The sequence below is a fragment of the Struthio camelus genome, chromosome 1 (genome assembly GCF_040807025.1).
Source record: "Struthio camelus isolate bStrCam1 chromosome 1, bStrCam1.hap1, whole genome shotgun sequence".
NCBI lineage: Eukaryota > Metazoa > Chordata > Aves > Struthioniformes > Struthionidae > Struthio > Struthio camelus.
This window is the reverse complement of record NC_090942.1, coordinates 71,872,918-71,895,346: the sequence shown is the minus strand read 5'-3', so window position 1 is coordinate 71,895,346 and position 22,429 is coordinate 71,872,918. Positions and strand designations below refer to the sequence as shown.

Genomic DNA, 22,429 nt, shown 5'->3' with positions numbered 1-22,429 from the left:
CATGGGCTGATGCTGTTTCCATGAGCAGAAGTTCCCCTGCTGCAGCTCGCAGTGCTGTGTAGTTGGGCTTGCGGTCTCCAGGACAACTTTTCACTTGTGTTATTTGATGTATACTCTGCGGCTCTTGGCACAGTTTCTTATCATGGCTTTATTACATACCCTGAGACCAGAGAGTCAAAGCCAAACCGTATTAGCGCACATGTGGTGCACAGTAGCTTTTTTGCTTAAAATTAATTTGATGCTATTTTCTTTTAGGGGAAAGCAATCAGTATAAAGTTAAGGATGCCTGTCACTGGAAAAATGTCGAGGCCTGATTACCTGAAAGTTTAGAAATCTCTTCTCTAGAGCATTAGGAAGCTGTCTGAAGCAGCTTCTGTACCATTGAGTTTTTGATTACTCATGGGAGGCAGGGGAGATCCTAAGAGGTTGGGAGAGGGCAAAAAATCCAAACAAGCCAACCCTTAAATGTGACCTGCAAAAGGGTGATTTATGTTCATTTGCACTGTATAAAGGCAGCCGGAGGGATATATAAGGGCTGAGATTTGTCCTCCCTCCTCCTCCTTCCCCCCCCCCCCCTTTTTTTTTTTTTTTTAAATCTTTGGTGTTTTTGTTAGGGCTAGGGAGCGGGGTTGTCTTTGAGGGCTTCGATGTTTGTTTTTTCAACTTCTGCTCTTTCTTTTAAGTTGCAAGAGTTAAAAGTTTTTAGTAAAGTTTTCTTTGTCTCCAAAACGTGAATTTAGTTATTGAAATCAAACAGTGAAAACAGCTCTTCTCTGTTCTACACTGAACCTTTTCCCACCACCGAGGTCATTCAGCTGTATTGCAGAGAGGAAGAGTGGAAGGAAGCAGGTTTTCGGTTTGCCAGCAACTACCCCTAAGGATTTTAAGCAGCATATCATTTTAAGTGCTGTGATTTGTTCAAGTACCTGGAATTTACTCAGAACATTGCCCCTTCCACTATTGTTACTGCTGAAGATAAGTGGTTATTTAATTTCCCAGTATGGGCAAAGTGTGAAGAGCAAAACTTGTTCCTATCTTTCAGGCATACCTTCTAAGGCAGTGTACTTTCAATGCTGTCCTGAGTGACCATTTTCAAGCATGTTCGTGTAACACAGCTTGTTCTTGTCTGTGGGAGTCATGACAAAGTGTAGCGTAGGATGGTCAAAGCATTAAACAGTGTACAGTCTGTTGCACTTGGCACAGCTTCTTTTTGTGGCCTTAACATATATGCTAGGTCCAAAGAGGCAAAGCTAAACATATTTGGGCACATTGCAGTGCTATAATTTTTGTTTAAAGAAAAAAAAACCACACACACACAAGAAACAGAGAGCATGTGCTCATCCTGAGTGTTGATACCAGTTTACAGCCTGACAGATTGCCTGTGCTAGATATTAAACGTTCGTTCTCCGGTCTACACTAGAGAACAGAGCTTGCAATTCAATCACGCTCCCCCCCGCTGCCCCTATCCTGAGGCCTCAGTAAAGGGGACTGTGTAAACAGCTGCAGCAAGGCTGTTCCAAATACAGATGTCTTCCTGAACTGGGATCTCCAGGTCACCAGAGACCCTGCAAGCCATACTGAATTGGTTTACAGGAAACTTTCCATGTGTTAAACTGGGCTGTGCTGCTCTCCTCCAGAGACATGCTCCTAAATCTGCTCCTGGTCCATCCCGTGCCACACTGTCCCCCTTCTTGCTCTATTCTTCTGCATTTTTCTGTCCTTGTTCCACATTCCTTTTCTTAGTGAAACCATAGATTTCCTAAAATGACATTGGATGGCATTTGAGCCACAGGTTGGCAGCTGTGCTCTTGGCAGAACTCGTTCAGGTATAATGGGATACAAGGATGGGACGAAGATGGGAGAATTTATTTATTTATTTGTTACTGGTGGTCAGGAACTCTTTGTAGGTCACTTGCTGAGTATCATCTGGCTTAAGGAGTCATTGTGATTGTATCATACACCTCATAGATAATATTCTGATATAACTTCAAAGTGAGCCTGGTTTTGAGCAGCAGGTTGGACTAGATGAGCTCCAGAGGTCCCTCCCAGCCTAAATTATTTTATGGTTTGTATTAAGCCTATAAAATAATAAAGTTAAAGAGCTGGTGAACATAGTACAGAATCGATGAACAAGAGGTGGTTTGCAGGCTAAGAGACAGAAAGGAGTTAAGCATGTATCTCTTCTTGCAGCTCAATTTGTGATGCTTCCAGCATTTGTGATGCTTCCATGGATTGGTATTCAAAGGGCCTTGATAAATCGCTATAGAATGGATAAGGCCTTAGAAATAAAGGCTCATATATATTTGAAATGAATGTTAAATTTCTTATTCTCAACTGTCTTTAAAACATCGAACAGCATGCTGCGCTCCTCCCTCTGACACAAGCTAGTGGCAAAATTTTTACTGCTAAGGCTACTCAGGTAAAATCTGGGAAGGAAAATCAAGGTATTAAAAAAAGGATTAACTTGTAACATTGTAGTCACCTCTAATATTTTAACTACTGGTATTCCTTGAAGTCTATTTAAAAGCAATTCCGTGGCAACATAGAATTTCTTCCATTTCTTCACCAAAATAAAACTTATCTACATTAAACTAAGCGATATGTTTGTATATATTCATTTTGCAGTTATGTTGCTCAATCGCAGAGCTTTCATTCTTCAAGTGACCAAGGATTGGTTTTTGCTACTGCTGTCATCACATGGCATAAACACACCATTATTTGTCTAGAATGATAAGGATCCTACTAAAAACAAAACACTAACAAATGGTGCTTTGTGGTCCAGCATACATTAACTGCTAGTCCGTAACGTGGCTTTCCCACGCCCCCAGCCCCGAAGCAGAAGAATCATGTGCTTTTGGTTGGGAACTTGAACCGTAAATTCTAATCTGAACTATTACAACTACAGATTGCAAGTCAAACCAACAAACTGGCTAGATCATGTTTTATGCCTTAGCTAAGATCAGATATTCCAAAACTACCTAAAAATGCCCTTATTTTCAAAAGGCAGGTGCTGAAAACTGAGCTTTTTTTCACTTGTATTAAGATACACCTCCCCCCCCAAATTGAGACATCCTCCGAAAGCACAAGCCATTTGGACTTTTTCTGGATCCTCTTTGCAAGTGATCTGAGCCATGACCCTGGGGAGCTTGTGAGGGTGCTGGCTGCAGTGATCTGAGCCACGACCCTGGGGAGCTTGTGAGGGTGCTGGCTGCAGTGATGCAGGCTGTCCAGGCAAGGCGAGCCATGCCATGCAGAGCTGAAACACTGCCCTGAACTATGCTGTAATGCTTACTGTGCGGTTGCATTTGTTGTTGTATTCTTGAAAATCTTCTGTTCGTTCTTTTTTTTTCTCCTGCTTGAACTTTTCAGTTTTGGCTGACTAGAGTAGAGCGAGGAGAAATAGTCTGTTTCTGTGTGTAGTGGGAGATGATGTCTTTTGGCCCATGATGGTCACTGGAATAAAGATGCAAATGCACAGGCACCTGCAATGACATCTAGTCCAAGCCTTAGAGGAAGAGCTTCATATCAGGTTTGAATCCCCTGGTCCTGGGGGGATTGTGGCGAGTAGGTAGTTCTGCACTATGAAGGTTTGGTCTGGTGGAAGTGGCTGCAAAAATCCCTGCTGGATCTGTGGGTTGTTTCACTGTGCGAAAAGCTGAGGTCAGCTGATGTTTCTGCCTTTGCTCCCAGGTGTATTGTTTTTTGAAACCTTTGTACTTGCTTGGCTCAGGAGGCGCATGCTTCTCCTGTTCCTCCCCTTGGGCCGAGCAGCCGCACCAGGAGCCGATGCGTGTTGGTCCTGCTGCTCCTGCCTACCGTCATCTCCTAGCCCCTGTGCCCACAAAATGGGTCCATCCTGGTGCTTCATGAGGGGGTCCTGCGGCGGAGAGGACCACGTGGTGGCGTTGGGCTGCACCTCCAAAGGATGATGTGATCCACAAGTGATGAGCAGGCCAGTGCATGATGTACCCCATGGATACAGGAGGCTTATAGGGTGGCTCTTACTCCCTCAGGATGGGCTTGAGCTTCAGCCCCTGCTTGCTTGGGGGAACTTTCATATAGGTGATTTGCTCAAAGATCTGTTGGCATGTTCTGAATAACTTTTCTTATTCTGCGATTTGGTATAGAGGCTGACAATTTATGTCAATCCTTCTTATTTTAGAACACTTCTCCCTTTTTTAAGCAAATACGTTTATCCTCTGTCATTCTTCCAGCTCGTGAAGTCTGTATCTTGATTTTGTTTGAGGGTGGATGTCACCCCCTACTCACCATACAGCTGTTTATTAAGTGCTGGTGATTGCACTATATAAACAAAAACCAGTGGTTTATATTCACACTTGGTAATAAATGACCTTGGAATCTACTCTCATGGAAAAAACTGTAAATAGTTAAGCTTTACCTCTGTGGAACCGTCACTGAACTCAGCCAGTTCCTAGCTGTAATTTTTTAACTTCTAACTAGTTCATTTCCAGAGACCATGGCTGTGTGTGGTGGTTTATTAAAAATAAAAAAAAAAAAGATATGCACACCTTTTAGTGTATACGATACAGTCTGTGCTGTGTATAGTTTAAAAAAAAAATCACGAATATAACTGCAGAAGAGACAAGCTCGAGTTCCAGGTTAGGCTAATGATTTAAAATAGGAACAGCTCATTGTTTCCCTTCTTTCTTCCCCAAATTTATCAAAATTATGAAGTTCAGGCATCTGATTTTTGTCTTTGACCAACTTGATGCTGGCAATTGAGGTATTTTTTCCGTCATATCCAAAAAAGGGGAGAGGAGAATGGGAGAGTGCAATTTTTTAAGAGCAGCTGTTGAAGTAGAAGACTTGCAAATTTGAAAAGAGTAAATTTCCTTTCTAAAACTTTTTTGTTAGTTTGCAGTATTCAAGTAGTGCCAATCATGTTTCCTGATTTATATTTCAAATCAGGCAAGATGAATATTTTGGGGGTTCTGAGCAGAATGTCTGTGAACAGTAATGCCCAAGTTACATAGTGTGGGATGTAATACTAGGAGCATATTGTGGTGAAATAAACCTGTTCCTGAGGTGTTTGGAAGCACCTATAAAGATGACCAAAATGGCCAGTTGATTACACTGCTGCACACACAAATGTTATTCATGCCGTGTTTTTGGGTTTTTTTTCCACTGAGGATTATCTTGGTATATCCAAGTGCCCATGAAACTTGAATATTTTCCAAACTCAGTATAAAAAATGACTAATGAAAGGTAGGCTATTACTCTATGGTTTCTTCCTCTCTTCTCCTAAAACTCTCTGGAAAGGAAATGTGGATAACTGTAGCTTTCATTTGGGGAAAGGCTGGTTTGCATCCTGTGGTACTCTTTTTCCTTTACAATATTCTTTCACTTTTACTTCATGCTATCTTTAAACCTATCGAATAGTTGACTTATAATGATTATTTGGGCTAAAAAAATGATTACAGCTTTCAGGCAGTCCCAAACCCAAAACAATGTCATGGCCTTATCCGTTGCATCCTGCTTGTAGGCTCTTCTGAAACTTCATCACCGTCTTTGACAGATCCTTCAAGAATTTTGGTAATCCGTGTGGATTTCCTTTTTCTGCTTTTATAATTTATTTTCAAATATTGAACTGTAAGATCACAATATTTCTTACGCTAGCAGTAGCCTTCCAAGTATTGTTTTTGTGTATGCAACAAGCCAGAGGACAGAGATTTAAAAAAAAAATGGAAAATAAAGTGCAAGCTTTTTTTTTTTTCCCCCCCCCGCTGCCCTTGGCTGTGGGGTTGGGGAAGCAATATAGCTGAATTGAACTCTATAGGATGTGGACAGTATGCAAAATGTAGTATAGCATAGAAGTAAGGTTCTGTCTAGCTGATTCAAAAATCCATTTTGCTGCCTATAATTTGTTCTGTTATTGTTGTGCCTTCAGAACGTCCCAAATTCCTCAAGTTCTGTGCAGTCTTTTCTGTTTCACAGATGAGTGAAAATGCACAAATGTTAAACTGTGGTTGTTTCCTCCACCCTTTGTAGCCCTCTGGCCCTGGGGAGAGGAGAGTCCAAATACCAATTTTGTCTATGAATGACCCTGTGTTCAGGCCAGTAGTGTGAGTCAGGAGTGAGAGATTTCTTCCATTCCTTGCCTGCGCTTGGATAGTTTTGGAAATAACCTCTGGAAAATTATTTGTGGTCAGTTTGGCATTAGCTTTTACATGGCTTGTGGCTAGTTTCATGCATCGTGTGTATTATCCTCCCTTGGAGTATACTAAAACATGACAAGGAAAGGAGCACTGAATAAGAACAGCCTAATATTAGGGAAATGCAAATTACATGACATTACATTTTACATATTTCCATTTCAAGAGCAAGACCAAAAGCATATAATCTGCTCACTAAAAAGCCCTCACTAGGGCAGTCTTTCTGTCATATACACCAGGAGCAATTTATAATAGTTAAAGGCTTGTTTGAATGGTTATTCAAAGGAGGTATAATCTGCCGCAGTTTGTCGCGTTAGATTTCATTGCGGAGAATGAAAAGGCTGCGTAATGTATCCCAGAAATTTCTGAGGAGAGCCATTGCTGCTGCTGGCTTGGTGTTACAGGAGCACTTTGGCCTCCTGGTCATGGGCCAGAGCCCTCTGATCATGTGCGTGAAGGGCTGCGCTGCGATTTCTGCTAATGATTAAAAGGAAAGTGTAGGTTTAGTGTTGCTTGAGCTTCCGGGTTGCACCAAGACTAAGAAAGGGAGTGCGGGGCCGAGCCGTTGACGGTGCAGGTATGGAGGGGGCTGGTCACGAAGGCTGGCAAACAGCCGCCTCCGCTTCTAGGTGAAGTGAAAGCGCCCAGTGCCGGGGAAGGGAAAGCCCTGTGTGCATGGAGAAATAGCTATCGGCTAAGCAGCGCTAAAACCTGGCAGGGGTGAACTGAACGCGAGCCCTTGGGGCTCACCGATCAATTTTGGCAGCAGGAAAAAATGTTAGAAATTAGAATGGCAAAGGCTCTGGGCGCCTGTTGGGATTTCCCTGTTTGTAGGCTAACAGTTCCCCTCTCCGCCCTCAATGTATAATTTTACAGTAGATTCCTTACAGAAGTGCATACAAATACTCCACGGATTTTTTCCTAAACTGAGTGGTATGGTGTTTTTTTCCCCCCTGGGAGAAGAGGAAATTGGGGGTGAGGGGCAATAGGGCTCAATCTTTCAGAAGCAACAAGGAGTTTTGAGACTTACTGGAATAACAGTGTAATTTTTCCCCGTCCCTAGAGAGCAGGTATTCAGGATTTTCTACAAATAGTTGTTGGTTTTAGCATGTCTCAAGGCTATTAACTGAAATGTAGCATACCCTGTTGTTTAGTCAGGAGTACGTATCTGAACTGAATGCCTCTCCGAAGGCCTCGCAGAACCAAGCGTGAATCTCTACACGTTCCTCTACAGGAATCGAGTATTGCAGTTTGAGAAGGATGCAAGAAAAGAAATACTCAGTGACAGGAAAACTGTGCAAGAGTTACAGGGAAATATGATTAGAAACGGAAGGGGAGATAGTTGTGCTCTCAGCAGTATGTTTCTGCTAGCAGAGGCAGCAGAATGTCCCATCTACACTTTTTTGAGGTGTAAGATTTTCAAGATGTGCTGCTCTAGCAGTAAAATTGGAGAGCAGCCAAGGCTCATGCCCAGGAGAACAATCTTGCAGCAGCAAAAGGGCTCAATTCAATGGACTTCTCCTTTTCTGATTTCTAAAATCCTTGGCCTCCCTGATCTGATTAGTGTCGCAATCTGATTCCTTTTTTATTTGCTAAACTTCTAGAGGAAATGGATATGTATATCTCCTGTTGTTGTCACCTGAGACTGGCAACAGCAGAGATTTAAATACGCTTGGGAGAACTGAGTCACAAATCTGAGTAACAGCAAAGGAAACGAAACCAATGGATATGTATTTTGCCTAAATGTCACCTTCACTGTTCTGGACTCCAGCCATCTTGTTTTCCCTTCTGTAAAGGGTATGAAGGCAGTTAGCTTGGCCAGATATTAATTGTGCCGATGCCTTTGGCAATGAGTATTGACCTTGTTAGTCATGGGCAGCAAATGATTGGGTAACCTCTCCACTCATCCTGTGCCATGTAACGTGCCAATTAATTGCTTCTATCCCACTGGCCTCCTACACAGCGAAGGGAGTCAACAGCTACGTTGTCCCCCTGGGTCTGCGTAGACAGGTGGTGACAAGAGAGGAGGCTTTTAGTGGGGTAAGGCTGTTGTTCGGGGGCACGCAAAGGGTTGTGCCTCTCGAGCGCATTGAAGAGAGAGCTCTTGGTGCGGATCGAACGGGCAGCACTGGCGAGCTTTTGCTGGACAAAGTGGACACAACTGAACCCCTTGTCCAGAGACCCGTGCTGAGGGAACAGATGAGGGTGAACCACTTGGGTCCTTGGGTCTTGTGGCCCCTTAGCATAGGAGATCAGTGTGGCAGCAGAGGAAAAACAGGTGTAAAACTGAGCAGTGAGTCACCTCTGTTTCCAGGAGGGGTTTTTACAGGCTAGGCGTTGGACTATCACTGATCACAGTCAGTGATATTCAGCATTTACAAACCAGCAAACAAAAGGTACCTTGAGGCCAACAGAAATAGCTTGATAGGCCTTAACAGTGTGCTGAGTGTGATACCGGGCAATTTCTGCTGAAAAATCAGCTCCAGATGTGACCGAAAGGTTGCTGTAACCTCAGTCCTCCTTATGCCCCTGTCGACCTGAGCAGTAAAGCCAAACAGGGCTTTTCGTCCTGGGCTGGGTTGCCTGCGCCCCAGCAAGGGCAGCTTGTGGCAAGCCTTCTCCTCAGCTGGGGGCTGCTGCCGCCCCCTGTGCTGCTGGCCGTGGGCCACCGCACTGCCTCGGCACTGGCCACCCCTTCTCCCCATCAGGGGCTGTCTCAGCAGCAGCGGTGCATATGGGCAAGGGCAAGGACCTGTAGGGTAGTGTTTGACTAACAGCAGTTATTTGACTGGGGACTTTAGGTTGCTGCGGGCAGTGGTTTTGTTCAAGTGATAGACTGCATGTCTCTGTCCCATTGTGGTAATGGGATAAAACTTGGTATTATAGACCAGGCCTGAGCGAGTCTGCCAGAGAATATCAATTAGAAACCAGGTGGTGGTGCTGTGCTAACCTCTGACAGATGATATCCAGCTGTAGGGTGTAACACCAGGAGGCATGGTACCTCCAATGCAAAATCCTCGTTGGGCTGCACTGCTGATGGGACACTGGGTGTTTTTCCATCCTGTGAGAGGGGTCTCTCTTTTGCAACAGAGTTGGGTTAGCATCAGTAAAGTAATGTATGGATATGAATTTGAGTTAATGTTGCAGTAAGACAAGTTTGGATAGAACAGAAACTTTAAAATATCATTTAGGTCTCTTTGTTAGAGTGTAAGAAACTAGCTGAGAGCGTAAGTGCAGGCCCCTGTCCTGTAGCCTTTTTGCAGTTTGGGGTAAGGGAGTCTCTTAATAGCTACCAGTTTTGTTTGTGGATAAAAGTTTTAAAATACCACCCAAACGTGGGTAACTTGGGGGGGGGGGTCTCAAAACTGTTTGTAGGTGAACAGAAATAGGACCTTGGGGCCACATTACTGCTGCCCCAGTAAACTACCTTATACCTCTGCAAAAAGTTTTGTGCTGTGTAACCTCAGTCTCTGTGAGTTTCAGCTCACTCCTCTGCGCAAGACTTCAAACTCGACGGGCCCAAGAGAAGTTATAGGTCCCATTTTCGCATCCTTGTAAAGAGGTAATCTTGGGCAGAAAGAGGACATAGTTAGGGTAAGAAATTGCCTCTGCTATTTCTTCTAAACCTGCCTGCGAACGCCTGCCTGCCTGTCAGGTCTGCAAGCTGTCAGAAAGCCTGAAGGAAATAGCTTGGAAACATCAACTCACCGCATCCACTCACAAAACAAACAAAATGAAAAAAAACTACCTCTCTCACTCCCTTGCTACCTCTGTTGGGAAATGCAGTATTTATAACTGCCAATGTTAGCTATCTCCGTGTTCATCCAGCCCAGTCAGAAAGGAGGTGGAGGACAGTTAACGATGCTGATGGCAAGCTGAGTCACTCCCTTAAAGACCTTGGACACCATGAGGAAGTATTGTGGGGGCTGCAGTTGGGTTAGTCTTTTCTTGGAAAACTTTGTTTCAAAAAGTCTGCTGTATATGTGCATGACAAAAGGGAAAGGAGGAAAAAAGCATAAGGCTGAATTAAACGATATGAGGAAAGAGAAGAGGTTATACAAAGTTGAAGAAGCAAGGGGATACAGTTTAGAAAAACATTGAGATAATGAAAGATAACATATAGATGAAGTAACTGTAATATTTTTTTTCCCCTGAAACTCGCCTTGCCTGCTCCTATGGGAAAATAAAAGGTTGACGTCTACTTACTTTGGATTGCTTAGCTGGAAAAATATATGAGATGGTGTGCATGAGATATCATCCTTGTAGGCCTATTGCAGTACTGATGAGTGGTAAGTTATAAAAGAGAGAGGAGTTTGCAGTTTTGCTCTGTTAGTAAGTCAACTGTTCTTTATCAAAGAAGACTGAGGAACAGGATATTTTATAAGCCCATTTTAACACTGATTGAATGCATGTTGTCGTTACCTTTTCTTTATTAATAACCTAATCTATTTATTGGGTTTATTACTGGAAGGAGTAATAAGTTTAAACTGCAACAGAGATTTGGATTATTTATTGGGGTAGGGTTCCCAAGGGTTGGTTTTCAGCATCTCTCACTGGTGGCACCAAATAGCAGGTGGGGCAAGTATCTTTTGGGAAGTATATAGGAACGGTTGCTACTGCCCTGATCATTTATCTCCCTTTCAGCTCCGTTTTCTATGATTGTGAAATAGTTTAGAAAAGTTTTGGCTGTAGGAGAAAACACATATGCATGTTAGATCCCCACTAGAGTCTGATTAACTTCCAAAGCATTTTCTCTGGGCTCTGTAATGCTTTGTGTTAAGTCTCTGGCTCTGCCACAGACCTCCCTAGGTCGAATAGCAATCACCTAGATCAAAGTCCTGCATGAAAGTGTAAGTACTAAAATACTTTTGTCAACATGGTTCTTAATTCTTTGTACCTATATTCCTTGTCCCTAGAACATGAAAATATGTTAGTATCTTTGCCATTTTTAATTAGAGTGGAGTTCAAAAGGGTACGTGCTTAACAAATTTAACACATAACATAAAGATATCTGAAAACTGTTACCGTAGAAGAGCCTTTTTTTGAAGGTTTTGCTTTATTCTTCAGTCTGTCATTTTCCTTTTAGTTGCTTCTCACAGTAATATAGAGATATATGTAATGAAAACAAGTAATAAGCGCTAGGAATGTTCCTTATAACAAGGATTAAAAATAAAGGAAAAATTAAGTTCTGCTTTTCATTGAATTTCAGAACTCCTTAGGTGCTTAGTGGAAGTGCTGTGAGGCGAACACTGGCTATAATCCAATGTGCTTTTATTGGCATACATGAACAAATTATCCAGGGCACAGCTATTTTTCTTACTGTAGTAAAAACAGGGACCCTGAATGGAAGCTTTGTGTAGGACAAATATTTTCTTCCTTTGAAACAGGGTAAGAGTTTAAAGTTTATCTAATGTGCCTTCTGGAAAAGGAAAAATTATCCTTCTCGGTCTCATCCAACAGAAAATACGTAACAGTATAGGCACCTCAGAACTCTATAAACAAAGATTTAAGCATCAGTGAGGAGCTGGCGAGGTTTTGTAATAAACAAGTTTTCTTAGTCACTTTGTCAGAAAGTACTATTTGTATAGGCTTTTGTCCTTAAAAAAAGTTTCTGTGGATGCCTTCTATCTAGTATCTTCCGTAGGGCTCTGTATGTTTTCTACCCGTATAGGTGTGACAGGAGGTTAGGGACCTTAGAGAAAATTGTTCTTAAGATAACGTTCATTACTTTAAGGACTATTACAACAGCCTGCAATGCTTTGGAATAAGAATAATTATATTCTTATTCCAAAGGATGTTGTAACTGACTTTACAGTAATATCATCATTATTAAAGTTCAGCTGTCTGTGGAGTTTGACAGATCTATTCAATAATATGCACTAGGAGTACAGCAAGAGACAGAGATAAAAAAAAAAAAAAGGGCATGCTTTTGGGGGGTAGGGGGGAATCCCCAAGCAGCCAACCTAGAGTATCCCCACTGATTGTCATATTAACAAAATACGGTAGTGACTTATCTTGAAATGTAAAGAGTTTTTTTTTTTTTTTAAAGCTCTGGAGGAGATTGACTGTATATTTCAAAAAAATATTATAGATGGGTATTTCTTACTTCATATTAAGATCACTAGAATCAGTTCTAGAACAATTCTAAGAAATGAAAGCAAATGTTCTGCTCTGGTTTTCCCCCTCCTGCTCCCCCCCCCCCCCAAAGATCAAAAAGCATTACTACATATGCCTTTTTTTTTTTTTTTTTTTTAGCTCTTTCCCTTTCTCCTCTCTGCCTTCCCCCACACACTTATTTCTCACACACTTATTTCTAATAAAAGATCTGAATGGAGAACAGGAATTCCATCTTCTGGAAGAGTTTGAAAGTTAGCTTCCTTCACAAACTTTGGGAACTTTCTGTAAAATAGAGTTCCTCTCCATTTCTCTCAGAGCAGGGTATGTCAGGCCCCAGTCCCAGGTTGCCACTGGAACCTCTCTGACTTCAGTAAAATGTTTTTTTTGACATTGAAATGCCTCAGCAAACTGTTTTCAGTTCAATGACTCAGCAAATTGGAATAAAAAATGTGGTTGAAGCCTTTCCCTGTAAACTCTGCTTGTACTCAGAATTCCTTTCTAACGATACCTTGTTAAATTTGCCTTGATAACTAGCAATGACGAATTCCTGGGCAAAACTTTCTCATGATGCATGAAAATTCGAAGCCCACAATTAGAAGTGGAATTGAGGAATTAGAATTGGAGCCAGACACATTTTATGCTCATCATGATTTGTCTTTTAAAATGGTTTCCAATCTTGTCATCTTTAATCAGTGGTTGTTTCCTGGAAATCTAGTATGTGATTATAAGAGCAATGGAATGAAAAAGGGTATGCATCTAAAAACCAATCCTATAACTCTGGCCATTCAGATCAGAGACTGGTTTTGGAAATGTGATTTTGCTTATTGGTTTGGAAAATTTTCACACTGTTGCATTTATGATCAGGTGATTTAAAAAAAAAACCTCAGAAATGATGTCAGTTGAATATATGTTTTCATTTCTATAATGCACATACAGGAAGGGCTTAGTCTGGATTTCTGGAGAAGAACGTTATGTCTGTATAGAGGCATATATGTCTGAAATTAGGAAAATCAGGGACGTGAAATGCCAAAGGTTTAAATTATTTTTCTCCCCCCAGATTGTGGGGTCTGTTCTTCTGGGACATGATTACTGAGTTACAGAAGTAAACTGTTAATTTAGTAGTGGGATGTGACTTCATTCAGGGTTCAGATGTGATTCAGTTCAGTACATTTACACTTGAGTCACTTGTACTGAGCACTTGTAGTCCCAGTATAGACTAATTAGTTATGCTTAGCTTTTACGACAGTGCTTTTTGTATACTCACTGAATGCAAACAAAAATCGCTGTTCAAGATTTACGTGATCTAAATAAGCATCTCCAGCTGATGTTTGGATGCAGGTGGGTTACTGCATTTCTGAAACTGCTGAGAACTGCATAGACTGTGATCAAGGTCAAGCATCTTAGTGCATGTAGTCATATGCCTGTTTTTAACCCTAGGTGAAGTGAAGTTGTCCTTGAAGTTTGTTCTTCCAGTTTCCTGGCTTAGAATGAAAAGCATCAGGGAAAGGCCATATGGCACAGGGGAACTGACCATTTGACTTGGATATACTGTACAAGTGAACAAGTTGCACTGTTCTTCTCCTGTCCCTACACCTCCACTCTACTGTGCAATGGGAAATGATTTTGGGGTTACCTGATAAGTGTCTAGGAAATATTTCAATTAGAAGGGCAAAAAGATAGAGTTATGTTTGCTTGGAAAATATATTATTTTCCAAGTGCAAGTTTTGGTCAACAAAGTCATTTGTCTCTTTTGACAGTAATAAATTGAGTAGGACAGTCGGTTCGCTTAACACCCCTGAGTGAGGACAGTGTGGATTCTCTCTCTGCTTTCCAGATGGGAAAGCTGAAGAGGGTTCCTAAAAGTCACTGACTGCTGGCGTTAGGTCTTAAAATAGCTTCCATTGTAACTTATTCTCCATCTCTGTTTAAAAATTAATTTTGTTTTCTTCAGCCCTTTCTCTCTTTTGCCTTGTTTTCAGAGTCCTTATAGTTTTGTTTCTGTTGTTACCTTACTATATGGGCAGTGTGGATATCTAGCCCCTTTTCTGTGGTCTCATATTATTAATGAAAAATACAAGAGATGACTATCAGTTGATGGCAGCTTAGATGCAGACTTTACAGGAGCAATGTTTTTTCCTAGTGGACTGAAAACACAGTATTTTTTTTCTCCTTATGTCCCTGAGTTTGAATGATATGAGATTCCTGTAACATGGGGTAAGTTTTAAAGATAACATATCGTGTACAGTTTGTTAAAGTTTATGAACCATCTTCAAAGCTAAATGTTGAATGCATTCTGCTGTAAGGTAGGGCACAGAGGTTGGAGTTGCAGGTCTCAGCAGCGTTGTTGCTGTACAGTACAGCTACGTAACCACATAGCTTCGTGGATGAATGTCACTTCTTGTGTGTTTTGTGTGTATGTGACAAGAAAAAAATCTGGTCCCTTCCAGGAGACTTGCTAATTATATTTGGAATGAATTGAAATACTTTCCAGGTACCTTGTGTTAATTTAGCAATGCATGGCATTGCAAGTGTATCAAAAAATATTAAGGGAATACTTTAAATTACTTCTGAAAGTATGAACACTCTACTAACTGTTACAGCGTTAGACTTGCTTAACCTCCTAAAATTGTGGTGGGGGTGGTTGCTTTAAATCTTACTTTAAGTCGTAAGCTTTGGCATATCAGTCTTGGGAAGCTTTGTTTACTGCCTTATTTGCGTGTAATTTAATCGAGGTGAAACAGAGGATCTATCTTAATTGGGGAAGTTCTAAGAGTTATGCGGTATTTTTGGAATAGCATGTGCTCATTTATTAAGTTTTAAAAGAAAAGTTAACATCGTTGTTGAGTCTCACTGCAAACTTGCCTCTTCAGCTCAGCGTTGCTAATTTGGTGTGGTCTGACCAATAACTTAGATCTTTCCTGTTCATTCACCCTAGCTAAATATAGCATTTTCTGTTTAACTGAACTGAGTGGAAAAAGTGTCTTTTGCACCTTATAGAGACTGTAAATCTTGCAATAATATACTGAATATCCCAAGCACCCATCCCTTTCTTAGTAAGCTTTGAGGCTTTTAAGACTTATGTGACTTGGCAATCAGAGCGCTTTGATAGAAGAGATCAAGATTTCCTAAGCAATGCTGGATCCATATCATCAAAGGATACCTGCACTGCTGCGTTAAGAATAAATGGACATAATATCATCTTGTTTGTTTTTGTTTTGTTTTATTTTTTGATATGGCTGGAATGAGAGCTTACGTAGGCACCAGTAAGAAAATTCCCACCACAAAACTATCTACTGCCATGCCTGAGACCGTGATAACTGCAGTGTCTCTGTGTCAGTGGTTGGCTACACAGCCTAGAGGACAAAAGCTAAATCAGTTTTGATGAAACTGTTGTAGGCAGTAAACCTGTGAATGCGAAAACTAGATCTAACCACAGTCATCTAAAACTAAAATAGAGAGGAGTTGGAGAGCGTACACTTGTCTCCATTCCTTCTCCTCCCTGTTACATTTAATGATCTGATTGGAGGATGTCATTAGGCAACTTCAGTTCAGCTTTTATCATGAACTCGACCAGTATTAATAATGTCTGTACGTTATGACAAAGCTGCTGCGTTTGCAAGTAAGACGTGGAGAGATGGTTAAGCCCATTTCATTTTGTCAACGTGCAGCAGCAAGCAGTATTTTAACTTTGTTGGGAGTCAATTAATTTTTGGCCAGACTAAGAGGAAAATTGTATCTGAAGTAACCATAGGTAGCACCTAAGGACGTGGTCTTGTTAATGTTTATATATTTCTACTACCTTTACAGTGCCTTCGTTTTGAAAATTGTTTCGTTTTTATCATTTCTTAATGTTTTTACAAGCATTTCAGTGAAAGAAACTGCTCAGAAATACTTCACCAGCAACACTCACCACCAGTTTTCAACGTGCAAGAAAAAAGTATGTCTGAATTTCTTAATCTTTTTGCCAGGTAGTGTCTTCTGGGTACTGGGAACCCATGCTAATAAGGCATCTGGAAAGAAGTTTTCTTTGCACGCTCTCTTGCTAAATTTTCTGTTGACCCATCTAAACATGCACACTGGTGTTAATATCTTCTACAAGTATTCATTTCTAAAGTCAGATCAATCATTTGTCACTTGCACACTGCAAGCCGATTTTCAAATCGATGTCTGGAGTGGCCTCTTTTGAAATCTGATAACCTAGTTTCAAGTGTGACATAACAAAGAACAGAAGGAAAGAATGAAAAGATTAAAGGGGATGAAAAGAGAAATAAAACAATGTTGTCTGTGCTAGGTGAGTTGTATTCACCGGTCAGTGGTTCCAAAACCGATTAAAACAAAACAACCAGAAGAACAGAACAAAGCTAAGTACAAATTGAGAACCACTGCTCTGGATGTTAATAGATATTAAATTTAAGTAGATGTAATTTATATATTATTTGGATTAGACTGTATAATGAAGTAAAGAATAGTAGCTTTTAGCTTTCTTTCATGAAACTGATTTATAGCCTTTCCTTGAGCACTGGAAGAGAGAAGCTAGTGATGGGGTTGGGGGTTTTGCTGTGGCAACTTTCTTTTTTTTTCTTCTTTTTCCTGTCAGTCCATGCAGGTGTGCAGAGGTCCCTGGGGTGCTGTAGATGAGATACCAAAGTAAGATCTGATGCAGTATGCCAGTGGCTCTTAAAAACTGTGACCTGTTTTCCTGGAAGAGTTTCTTCTTTGATTCTCTTTAAATATTTGAGTTGGACTTAGCAGGCACACTGATTTTTATGGCTCATTGTAATCCCTGTCTTCCTCCTTCTACCAACTCTTCCATGTTCCATAGTCAGCTTCCCCTTCAGTCTGTTCTTCTGCATCTTCCCCCCAACACACTTTTTTTTTGATGCGGGATACTGGTCTTACACCTGTGCAATACTTTCTGCAGGGTCTGCAAAATTATCCTGATCTCAGTAGTTAATACCTATCTCACTTTAGAGGAGTTGGGTTATTTCTCTAATTAAAAAACAGCAGTGAGTGGTGGTTTTAATGCTGGCGTATTTATTAACGTTCCTTTGTTACAACGGGGATTTTAAGTCCGTGAAGGTTTTGTAATTGTAAAGCTGTTTTATTTGCTCTCAGTACAATTAATTATAAATCATGGCCCTGGACCTGAGTGAAATGAATGAGAATAGTTGTTATGCCTGAATGGGACCCTGTTTGTAGCAGGTTCTCTATTACTGTTGCAATAAAAAGAACTAAACCGAAGAAGCAGATCTATCTGAAGCTTATTCATTCAGTTCTTCCTTTCTGGCTTCCTATTTCATACCTTTCTCAAAATAAAAAGTTCCTATCTTAATTCAATTGTTGGAATATTCCCTTAAAAATGAATCACTGGAAAATGTGATACTAGCAAAAAGAGAATTTAAGGTATGCTTTTTGTCTTGTTAATCTTCCAAACAGAAGACTTCTTTTTAGCTAACAGTTCTTTCCCTGAATGATGATCTTGCTTTAGCATATCCAGTCTCCTCCTATGATTGAAAATTATGTCATAAAATTTTCTGAATAGATTTTGTCCTGTTCCTTCTTCTGAAATGGATACTTCTGTTGAATTTAGCCTTCTCCTTCTACTGAAGGACTGAGCAAAAGTATTGTTTCAGAAACTGTCAATGAAAATCAAAACACTTTTTTAAATTGGGGGGGGGGGAAAAAAAAGCTCAATCAACATTGTTATCTGCTGCTTTATTCTGTGGAGGTGTAGGTTAAAATGCTTGAAAATCCCTTCTCCCTGGCAGTGCTGTGTCCCCTGCTGCACAATGCTGGTGTCTCCCCTCCAGCCCTAGCTGTTTCATTCATCCATCATGATCATTCCAGTTCCCTGAAATGCTCTGGCCCCTTATACAAACAGGCGAATAATAATTTGACTTTGAATTCGGTTTTCTGTGAGGAGAGAAATTCTGGATTAATTTCTGCCCCCCCCACCCCCCGATCTTTGTTTATATAAACTAAGATGCTGTTTAAGTGACGCTAATGGCCATACTGGGCAACTGGTCTAAATCCAGATGAGATCTGAAAGTTAACAGCATCTTTGAAAATGTTTTTGCTGTGACTATTGTACTTAACGTATTTGTTTGAAATTTGAAACCTGGAGACAGATAGGTATACCAGAGTACCCCCTCTTTTCTCAGGAAGCTTCAGACCCCTCATCATTAACAGAGTGGCGTGAAAGAGGCAAAGGGGACCTAAGGGGACCAAAGCCAGAGAGGTGATGTAAAGAAGTCCTAGTGTTTTGTCCTAAAACTACGTGACTTACAGGGTCTGACTTTCAGTTGTGTATGTGATTTTTGCCATCGTCTTTTTTGGTCAACCTTTGGATACACTAATCCCCTTAATAGAAAATGGAGAGCATCGTATTTTGAAGATGCCACTAACCCAAACAGTAACAGTTTGTCTCAGAGAAATTCCAGAGTCATCAATGTGCAGAGGATGGGTCATGCTCAGTGTCATGAATTATTGCTGCTGATCTTTTTTGGAAATGGTACTTACTTAAATGCATGCATGTGCATCTTCATGTTTAACTTCAGGCACGATGTTGAACAACAGTGCCTAAAAACTTTAAAACTACTCAGTTACTAGTACCAGAAGCAGTTTACTGAAAGACTTCCAATACTATGGCTCTATAGTGACTGTAACAAAAGGTTGTCTGGAGACAGGTGGAAGGATGGACACCCTCTTACTCTACAAATTTTCCTCTTTGTAAGTAGGACAGCCTTTCTGCTCTCCCTGCACCTCCGTGTGCAACACGTATGATGCATTTAAACAAAGCAAGAGGTTCAAGCTGAACCGCTGAGAAGCGCACGTGAGCACCTTGTTCCCTTTTTTGGGAATGGGAGTGTGTGATCTTGACTGCGTTGGGTCGTATGGGAACTGGCACAGGTCAGTGCTGATGGGCGAGCTGCAATTTTATGTAATTTGGGGTCTATTTATTTGATCGCAGAAACAATATTTGCTCTTAGTTGTGGACTGAAACAGGTTGTGAAGCGGAGGGCAGTGGCAACATACACTTGACTCTGTGGGTCATATTTCCAGCAGGAGTTTCCCATTTGTAAAACCCGTGGTTGGAGTGAAGATAAATATATGAGCCTATTGGGTCAGAACAACAAAAGAGACGCAAGAAGGTGGAGAAAAATACAATATCATAAGGAATGCCTAAAGAAATGAACAGTGTGGAGAAGCAAGGGGGTTAAAAGTACTAACTGTGCAAAAACTCAGCATGAAGACTTGCATGGGTTTGAGGGAAGGTGCATGTGGGTGAACAGGGTGAGGCATGAGAAGAAACAAATGAAAAAAAGTTGCACAGCAAATTTAATTTTTTTCTCAATACTGAGGAGTAGCAATGCTAGACCCTGTTTTAGTGAATCCATAGTGTAACATGGATAGGTGTTTGTTGTTGTTGTTCTGTAGATATTTTTTAGAAGGGGAAGGGTGGAGAAAGTGTGTCCTTTTCTGCCATTGATACAATGTCAGATCTGCTACAGATAAGCATTACCTTGTAATAGTCCATTTGTTTTTATTTAGGCTGGAAATACAGTCTGTGCCTGCTATCTAGCTGAGGAAGAATTCTTGTGTTTTTTTGGGGCATGTGATAACAATGACTTGCTACTAATAACATTTTCTTAATCGGTAGATAATTATTGTTCCAGCCATTCTTGGCTTTCCTTTTCCTTCTCCTACATCCTCCCCTCCTTAACCCTTCCCCTTCTCTCTCCCTCCCTCCCTCCCTCCCCCTGCATCACTTCTAACATACTCACACCATTAAGCTGTATCCTTTTTGAGCGTTTCTGTGATATTGTGTTCTGTTGTTGGTTGGGACTGATTGATTCAGGATCAGTGAAAAGAATGGGAATCTCTGGAATCTTTCATTTCATCTAATAAGAAAATTCTACCTATATATAAAAAGGATTTTTAAAAAAAAATAAATTGAAGGATTTTATCTTCAAATTTATAGTCAGATAGCCATCTAGCAAGTTGAATGGCAGTGCATTTGAGTTGTCTAATTCTCAGCTTGTTCTTGCACACAGATTATATTGCTTTCATTAGGCCACTGTGCTATAACATGGAGAAGACTAAGAGCATTTTAGCATTTGACATATTTCTAATGAATATTTTTGACCAACATAACTGTGTTGTATACCCGTATAATGCTGTCCATATTTGGGATTATACCACCTGTAGCTGTCAGCTAGTGAAGAACCACAGTATGTCTTTCTCAGAAATGGTTTATCTCTTGCAAAAGCTGTTCCTTTGCTGTTTATATTGCTGCTTGCTACCAATATATTAGAACCTCATCAAATCTAAAGCTAATGGCAGCAGTGAAGTCATGGGTGGATTACCCCCAACCCCCAGTTTCTGATACTTTTGGGGTGGAGAAATGCTGGAAGAGGATTTAGTATTTACTTATTTTTTAGGAATTTCCTATTTTAACTGTAGTCTTTATTTAGTTTTCTTATTTTCAAATATTCATCATTCAGTGTAGGCTGTACTTCATTTTAAGATCCCGAGGAAGACATGACCATTCTTGGATATATTCACAAGTACACTGTTGATATTCAGGTCTACTTGAAGAGGAGTCACGCAGATAATTTTGAAGGATGTTTGTCTTCATCTGGGACACCAGCTTATTTTTTTGTGAACTGCTGTGTTAAGGTGAAAGGGAAGTTTAAAGAGGAAGTGGAGTTTATTAATAAAATCTTGAATCACAATGGTTTAGCAGTGTGCACGAGATGACTTTTGCTATGGGACGAGTTGTAAGAGATGAAGGAGCATTTGAGATGAAAAATACTGTAACAAAAACTATGCAAATAAATAATAAACTAAGCACTACACCTTCTGCTATCGTTTTAGGTTTTTCCCTTTTCTCCATTGCACACTTGGTAAAAATTTTAAAGTGTTTCCTAAAACTATTTTTCAGAAAAACGTAGGCTGAAAGAGTTGAAATTGCCCAATCGTTTTTTTGGGGGAGTTAGGAGTAGCTTTCTGATGTTTTTGTAAGTACTAGTTGTAAATAATGACTGCAAGGGGTTTGTTTTTTATATACATTTAGGAGCTTTCTCAAAGCAAGAAGTAAGGAGTTTTCCATAGCCTCTTGTAATGGCTGTGTCAAAATAATCTTCTTGGGATTTCAAAAGCATGTGTTTTGTTTTGTTTTTTAATAATGGAAAGTTGCATAAAGGAGAGTAAATATTGCTGGCTTTACTAAAAATTATCAAATAGAGTGTGGTGGTTGGTTTGCAAATCAGCTAAAACTCAAAAAAAAAAAAAAGAAGTTTTTGTGGTTATTTGGACAAGAACACGCTGGAAGAAGGCTTTTTTGTCTTTTCTGAAAGATCTAAAAACAAAAATCCAAATTTTCCCAATCACTTGATTCTAAGTGGAATTTTAAAGCTTTTGGTATAAACTGTAAATGGTGTTATGCTGTATGGTGGGCAACTATTTAGCAAAGACATTTTTTCTTCCCCTAATGTGAAAATCTGCTGTATAAATTCAGTGTTATTGCGTTAAAACTCACAATGTGTTATGCTAGCTTCAAAGACTTAAGCTTTCAGTTCTAATATATTACATTGCTTCCACTTAAAACATCTATCTTACCTGCTTTCAGAAAATTAAGTAGAGTACAAATAAAGCAAGTGCATGTGAAATTAAGAATAAAAATCAGTTTATCTGAGGAGTAAAATCATTTTTGAGTCTGAAAATCTGGGAAATGAGGTTCTCCCCTCCCCCCACCCGATCTAGCTTTAGAGCTGATAATTGAGGAATTTGTTATAAATACGACTATGGAAAAAAAATCACATATCTAGATGATAAAACACTCTGACCAATGGAATTACTAAATAGGCGGTATCTTCATAAAAGTATATGTGGAAAATATAAAAAATGAGGAATACTGAAAAGCCATAGGCATAATTTGGGTAAATTTTGGAGTCTGGTCTCTCTTAAGAAGCTAATCCCTGGGTAAACGTTTAGGTAGTATAGCAAAGCCAAGTGATGTTTGCAGATGATAAGATTCAATAGCCGACATGAAATGCTGAAGAGCTTAATAGCAGCGTGACCTAGAGAATAGCGCCCAGTGTGGTTCTGATCCGTGTGCTTGCTGAAACGGAACAGGG

The 22,429-nt window shown here is 40.3% G+C and overlaps 1 protein-coding gene across 4 annotated transcripts in view; it reads left to right on the top strand.

Annotated features, from left to right (window-relative positions):
* Positions 1 to 22,429, top strand: part of EPS8 (EGFR pathway substrate 8, signaling adaptor) — a 139,852-nt gene that overhangs the window by 58,855 nt on the left and 58,568 nt on the right. Inside the window, exon 1 of one of the 4 annotated variants that reach the window (XM_068948190.1) lies at positions 3,833 to 3,952. The exons of 2 other annotated variants lie outside the window; for them this stretch is intronic. The gene's annotated coding sequence lies outside the window, so the exon portion shown is untranslated. Of the gene's footprint in view, positions 1 to 3,832; positions 3,953 to 6,672; positions 6,751 to 22,429 lie in introns of those variants that run through there. One more of the 4 variants, XM_009666283.2, reaches the window with a different exon arrangement.